The following is a 7,971-nucleotide window of genomic DNA, read 5'->3' on the forward strand; positions in this document are numbered from 1 at the left end:
TTCCAAAGCGTTTGATACCGTGCCGCACAAGAGGTTGGTACACAAAATGAGAATGCTTGGTCTGGGGGAAAATGTGTGTAAATGGGTTAGTAACTGGCTTAGTGATAGAAAGCAGAGGGTGGTTATAAATGGTATAGTCTCTAACTGGGTCGCTGTGACCAGTGGGGTACCGCAGGGGTCAGTATTGGGACCTGTTCTCTTCAACATATTCATTAATGATCTGGTAGAAGGTTTACACAGTAAAATATCGATATTTGCAGATGATACAAAACTATGTAAAGCAGTTAATACAAGAGAAGATAGTATTCTGCTACAGATGGATCTGGATAAGTTGGAAACTTGGGCTGAAAGGTGGCAGATGAGGTTTAACAATGATAAATGTAAGGTTATACACATGGGAAGAGGGAATCAATATCACCATTACACACTGAATGGGAAACCACTGGGTAAATCTGACAGGGAGAAGGACTTGGGGATCCTAGTTAATGATAAACTTACCTGGAGCAGCCAGTGCCAGGCAGCAGCTGCCAAGGCAAACAGGATCATGGGGTGCATTAAAAGAGGTCTGGATACACATGATGAGAGCATTATACTGCCTCTGTACAAATCCCTAGTTAGACCGCACATGGAGTACTGTGTCCAGTTTTGGGCACCGGTGCTCAGGAAGGATATAATGGAACTAGAGAGAGTACAAAGGAGGGCAACAAAATTAATAAAGGGGATGGGAGAACTACAATACCCAGATAGATTAGCGAAATTAGGATTATTTAGTCTAGAAAAAAGACGACTGAGGGGCGATCTAATAACCATGTATAAGTATATAAGGGGACAATACAAATATCTCGCTGAGGATCTGTTTATACCAAGGAAGGTGACGGGCACAAGGGGGCATTCTTTGCGTCTGGAGGAGAGAAGGTTTTTCCACCAACATAGAAGAGGATTCTTTACTGTTAGGGCAGTGAGAATCTGGAATTGCTTGCCTGAGGAGGTGGTGATGGCGAACTCAGTCGAGGGGTTCAAGAGAGGCCTGGATGTCTTCCTGGAGCAGAACAATATTGTATCATACAATTATTAGGTTCTGTAGAAGGACGTAGATCTGGGTATTTATTATAATGGAATATAGGCTGAACTGGATGGACAAATGTCTTTTTTCGGCCTTACTAACTATGTTACTATGTTACTATGTTACCTCAGACATGTGGTGATCAAATAGGTGGCATACTCCCAGTGGCCATACTCCAAAGATCACCACATGAGCTAAGTGTACCGATAATCACATTTAGAAGAAGTTCAGATAGATAAATTACCCATGTGTGCAGAGGAGTCCTGTCAGGGTCCTGGATCACGTACCCCAACGCGCGTTTCACGTTCTATTGTTACCCCTATCTCGGGGCGTGGTTTAATACGGATCTCTATCCGGTTTAAATAGTGTGTGCGTCCGATCACGTGATCTAATAATAGTAAGGTGCGCAAGCGTGAAACGCCGGAGTTTCCCCGCACTGCGCTCCAAGCCTCAGTCCCGGCCAACAGATCCCAGTCACGTGAGCGGGCAAGCGCCACGCCCACATCACGCGACCCAGGACCGCTACCAGTATGGAAAGGAGAAGCAGGACCGCCTGCTGTACGGAAAGGAGAAGCATCTCATTCATTAACCACGCTACCCAGTTTATTAATATATAGAGATATAGGTAAATTTGTGAACGAAGGTAGTGTAATATTTGCATGCAAGTGAAAAGTGTCCCCCCCCCAAAGCCCAAACTCAGTGTTATTGGTGGGCCCTCGTCACCCCAGTCCGACACTGCATATTGGTATATGTCCCTCATTCGGCTGCTGTTCTTTAATGCAAAGAAAAAAAAATGGGGTTGGGGGACTTATATACCAGGATAAGGTACAAATACTAGGATGGGGGATATATACCAGGATAAGGCACATATAACAGGATGGGGGATATATACCAGGATAAGGCACATATAACAGGATGGGGGATATATACCAGGATAAGGTACATATAACAGGATGGGGAATATATACCAGGATAAGGTACATATAACAGGATGGGGGATATATACCAGGATATAGCACATATACCAGGATGGGGAATATATACCAGGATAAGGCACATATAACAGGATGGGGAATATATACCAGGATAAGGCACATATAACAGGATGGGGGATATATACCAGGATATAGCACATATACCAGGATGGGGAATATATACCAGGATAAGGCACATATAACAGGATGGGGAATATATACCAGGATAAGGCACATATAACAGGATGGGGGATATATACCAGGATAAGGCACATATAACAGGATGGGGAATATATACCAGGATAAGGTACATATAACAGGATGGGGAATATATACCAGGATAAGGTACATATAACAGGATGGGGGATATATACCAGGATATAGCACATATACCAGGATGGGGAATATATACCAGGATAAGGCACATATAACAGGATGGGGAATATATACCAGGATAAGGCACATATAACAGGATGGGGGATATATACCAGGATAAGGCACATATAACAGGATGGGGAATATATACCAGGATAAGGTACATATAACAGGATGGGGGATATATACCAGGATATAGCACATATACCAGGATGGGGAATATATACCAGGATAAGGCACATATAACAGGATGGGGAATATATACCAGGATAAGGCACATATAACAGGATGGGGGATATATACCAGGATAAGGTACATATAACAGGATGGGGGATATATACCAGGATATAGCACATACACCAGGATGGGGAATATATACCAGGATAAGGCACATATAACAGGATGGGGGATATATACCAGGATAAGGTACATATAACAGGATGGGGAATATATACCAGGATAAGGCACATATAACAGGATGGGGGATATATACCAGGATAAAGCACATATACCAGGATGGGGGATATATACCAGGATAAGGCACATATAACAGGATGGGGAATATATATACCAGGATAAGGTACATATACTAGGATGGGGAATATATACCAGGATAAGGCACATATAACAGGATGGGGGATATATACCAGGATAAGGCACATATAACAGGATGGGGGATATATACCAGGATGGAGGATATATACCAGGATGGAGGATATATATACCAGGATGGAGGATATATATACCAGGATGGAGGATATATATACCAGGATATATACCAGGATGGAGGATATATATACCAGGATGGAGGATATATATACCAGGATATATACCAGGATGGGGGATTTATATACCAGGATGGGGCCCAGGGTGAGGGACATATTTACCAAGACGGAACCCAAGATGTGGGACATTATTTCATAATAGGGAATGGGGTGCAACTTGTATGTCCTTATAGGATTTAGAATGCTACAGGGGCCCATAGACCTGACCGCCCTGACATGTTAGTGCTTTGTCCTGCCTTCTAATACCTCTCGCTCTGTAGCTCCTCGCTCTGTAACAAGTTGGAGGACCTATAAAACAGAGAGAAGTGGAATAATCTCATACGTGTACCAGAAAATATTTTTGGAGATAATTTAATCACCTTTCTCACTCCTGATGTAATACAAGCCTTGCAGCCTCCTATCACTCTGGGCTCAGTGGTTGAGAGCCCATGGCATAGGACCTCCTAGGGAGCAAGGAGGAGGTTGTCCACATCCGGGCACGGCTAGATTCCTAAACCGGTCCTTAGAAGAACAAATCTTCAGAGCGTGCCGTCAGATGAACTCACTAACAATCACAAACAACCGTATCTTCATCTTTCACTACTTTTTTTCTACAGTAATCAAACTCCATTGCCTTCCGTATTATAGGAATATTCCCAAATCATTAAATACAAAGTAGTAGAACCATTTTATAATTTACTTTTGCGCGAAATCGTAATTTAGTCAGCTATGGCCAAATACACCACAAGATGGCAATATAGGCGTAATAAAAAAAACTTAAAGTTCGAGACTAGATTTTTTAACAATCTATGATTTATTCCATTTGAGGGGTGCATTTATTTTTGCAATCCAACATTTTATATTTACACAAATCAATCTAAGTTATGGTATTATGTTTAGGATTCAACTTTGAATAGAGTTAAATCTTTCTTTCGGGATCTACTTCAACTATCTTTTCCGTCTCTCTGGAGGACCCAACATGTGTTAATTAGACATGTCATTGATTAACCCCTTTACCACTCGAGATGTATCCATAAGTCCCTGTCACCTGGGACTTATAGACCTGGGACTTATTCTCCTGGCCTGTGAGGTATAGATACGTCCCAGCAATTTTGCGTGCACAGGGGCTGTGAGTGTGTGATTGCCGCTGGGTGTCAGCTGATTCTGACAACTGTCACTTGACACTCAGTGCCAGGAGTGGTCCCGCACCGCACACGGCACTTTAACCCGCTAAATGCTGCAATTGAACTCGATCGCTGCATTTTGGCAGCAAAGAAAGGCCCTTTGCCCTTGGATCGGAGACACCGTGACATCATCACGGGTCCCAATCGTTGCCAGGGTGACCCGATGTCATCATGGATCACCAGCGCATGATAAAGCAACTTTGTCTGTCCATGGAGCGCTGACTTTTTGCATAACATAGGGATTCTCCTGCATCTCTATCCTATACAAGAGATCACCCGGCAAAAAATGAAAGTCCAAAAAATTGTAAACATATATAAAAAAAATATAAAAATTATATAAAAAAATAAATATATTGTACCCATAAATAAATATTTTCATGAAAATAAATAAAAAAAACAATAAAAGTACACATTTTTGGTTTTGCAACTCCAGAACGACCCGACCTATAAAACTGTCCTACTAGTTAGCCCCTTTAGTGAACCCCATAAAAAAAGGAAAAAAACAATGCTTTATCATCATACCGCCAAACAAAAAGTGGAATGAAATGCAATAAAAAATATGAATATGAATAAACATGATACTGCTGAAAATGTCATCTTGTCCTGCAAAAACCAAGCTACCATAAAGCTCCATCAGCAGAAAAATAAAAAAGTTTTAGCTCTCAGAATAAAGCGATGCAAAAATAATTATTTCTATACAATATTTTTTATTGTGTAGAAGCACCAAAACATAAAAAATCTATAAATGAGGTATCGATGTAATCGTACTGACCTGAAGAGTATAACTGCCTTAACAATTTTATCACATGTGGAACAACATTAAAAAAATCAAAAAAAATAATTCCTTAATTGCTGATTTTTGTTCATTCTGCCTCCCAAAAATCGGAATAGAAAGCCAATAAAAACGTCAACTCGTCCTGCAAAACACAAGCCTTCACGTGACTCTGTGGACCGAAATATGGACAAATTATAGCTCTCAAAATATGGTGATTCAAAAACTAGTTTTTGCAATAAGAAACGTTTTTTAGTGTGTGACAGCAGCCAAACATAAAAACCCGCTATAAATCTGGTATCGCTGAAATCGCATCGACCTGAAGAAAAAGGCGTCATATCACTTGTACCGCATGAGGAATGTCGTAAAAAAATAAAAACAATTCTTCACCTGCTGATGATTTGCTCATCCTGCCTCCCACAGATCGCAGTAAGGCCCGGCTCACATTTATCCTGCACTCTGCGCTGAGTGCTTACACTGGGGTTTCCATGTAAATCTCTGAAATACATGACTCAGATGGAACCCCCAGTGGAAGATTCCCTATAATGAGGCAGATGGAAGAACTGTGGAAGGAATAGGACCTGTGATCCGGTGTTGTCCGTCTTATCAGGGTTGCATTAAAGTGCCATCTGAAAAAGTTTTGTGCACTTCTGAACAGAAGGATACCACTTGAACAGAGGCCAGAGGGAGTCTAGAGCAGCTCTGCTGCCTCATTATGGTGAATAGATCCTTCGGGGGGTTTATCTGAATCACCTCACTGAAAGATAAAGATGGAAACCCTTATGTAAGTGCTCAGCGTGGAGCGCCGGATAAATGTGATCCTAAATGTTATGTAAAATGTTCCCAATTACAGCTTCAACTCAATCCACAAAAAAAGCAAGACCCCACTCAGGTCTGTCATCTGTTAATGGAAATATAGGGGGCATCCACGGTGCTGGGTGCATGTCTCCAGAAGCATGAGCTTAGCATAACGAACTGGTCAGTGTAAGGTATTTGTCACTACAATGTACTGGTCACTAAAGCATACTGGTCACTACAAAGGCAGTTTGCAGCTTTCACTTGGCAACATTCATTGTTGCTTGGTTCTGGAAACATCTATGGAGTCAAAATCGTCACTACACCTGTAGATAAATTCCCAGAGTGATATAATTTCCAAAATGGGGTCACTTGAGGGAGAGATTCTGCTCTTCTAGCACTTAGTGGCTCTGTATATGGAGTCTGTAAACTATTCTAGTACTCTGTATTCTGGAGTCTGTCCCTCCAGACGCTCTCTGTATGGATAAGTAATACTGTACAGCCACATATGGGGTATTGCCACATTAAGTAGAAATTGTGGGACAAATTATGGTGCCATTTTATTATTATTATTATTATACATTTTTATAGCGCCATTTATTCCACGGAGCTTTACTTGTGAACGGGGCAAATATAGACAAGTACAATATTTGCCCAGTTCTTGTGTGAGACTGTAACATTTGGGGCTAAAGCTAAATGTTGGTGGTAAAAATTTAATTATTTTTTCTTCACTGCCCAATAGCATAAAATTCTGTCACACACCCGTAGTGTCAATATGTCTACTACACCCCTAAATGAATTTGATGAGAGGTGGAGTTTGCAAAATGGGGTCACTTATGGGGGTTTCTACTGTTCTGACACCTCATGGGCTCTCCCAGTAGGTCATGGAACCTGCAAAGCATAGCAGTAAAATCTGGTGCCCCTTCCCTTCTAAGCTTTGCATTGTGCCTCAGAAGTAGTATTCCCCCACATATGGGGTATCGGCGTACTCAAGAGAAGTTGCACAACAAATTGTATGGTGCAATTTCTCCTGTTGCCCTTGTGAAAATAAAAAAAAATGACATTTTTGTGTGGAAAATATGATTTTTTTATTTTCACGGCTCAAAATTATAAACTTCTGTGAAGCACCTGTGGGTTCAAGGTGCTCACCACACATCTAAATACATTCCTTGAGGGGTCTAGTTTCTAAAATGGGGTCACTTGTGGGGGGGTTCCATTGTTTAGGAACATCAGGGGCTCTCCAAACGCGACATGGCAAACGTTAATGATTCCAACAAATTTTACATTCAAAAAGTTAAATGACGCTCCCTCCCTTCTGAGCCCTGCCGTGCACCCAAACAGTAGTTTTCTCCCACATGTGAGGTATCGACGTACTCAGGAGAAATTGCAATACATTAGCAAAAACTAAGAATTACCACTAAATAATACCTCCAATAATGGCATTAGGATTCTGAGAATATTAGTGTTCAAAAGGGGAAAAATGGTGACTCATATTAAAGTAACTGAGTACCATTGCCTTCGGTATTATAGGAATACTCCCAGGTATTAAATAAATAGAACAGAAGAACCACATTAATTATAGTATTTTATATCGCTGGAACTGTATGGTAGATTAAAAAAATCATAGGGGAGAAGCAAAAATAAAATAACAGCAAAAACTGGCCTCTTTTGATCTGGTGGAAGGTTCTTTTTAATAAAAGCTTTGCAATTCTTTATTTCTCCAGTGGTGGCGCTGCAGAGAAATTGAACACTTGCTGCTAGATTCCCAGAGCTGATTGCTGAGTACTTACCAGTAAAACAACCTGTAATCATCTTTATTTTGTGAGGTCTCTAACAAAGGGATAGTAAAAAGCGAACAATCCCTTAAATAAATAATTTCAGACTTTCCTTAGTTTTTATTACAGAGTATGTAATTTGTATAAATCGCTTACTCAGCATAATGCAGTGTAATACCAGGCTGACATGTACTGCATGGATGCAGGCCAAGCAGGCAGGGAGTGTAGCTAGGTGGATATTTTTTTCTGCCCAGATCGGGTGCAGATGA

This window comes from Ranitomeya imitator, chromosome 2, assembly GCF_032444005.1.
Source record: "Ranitomeya imitator isolate aRanImi1 chromosome 2, aRanImi1.pri, whole genome shotgun sequence".
Classification (NCBI taxonomy): Eukaryota; Metazoa; Chordata; class Amphibia; order Anura; family Dendrobatidae; genus Ranitomeya; species Ranitomeya imitator.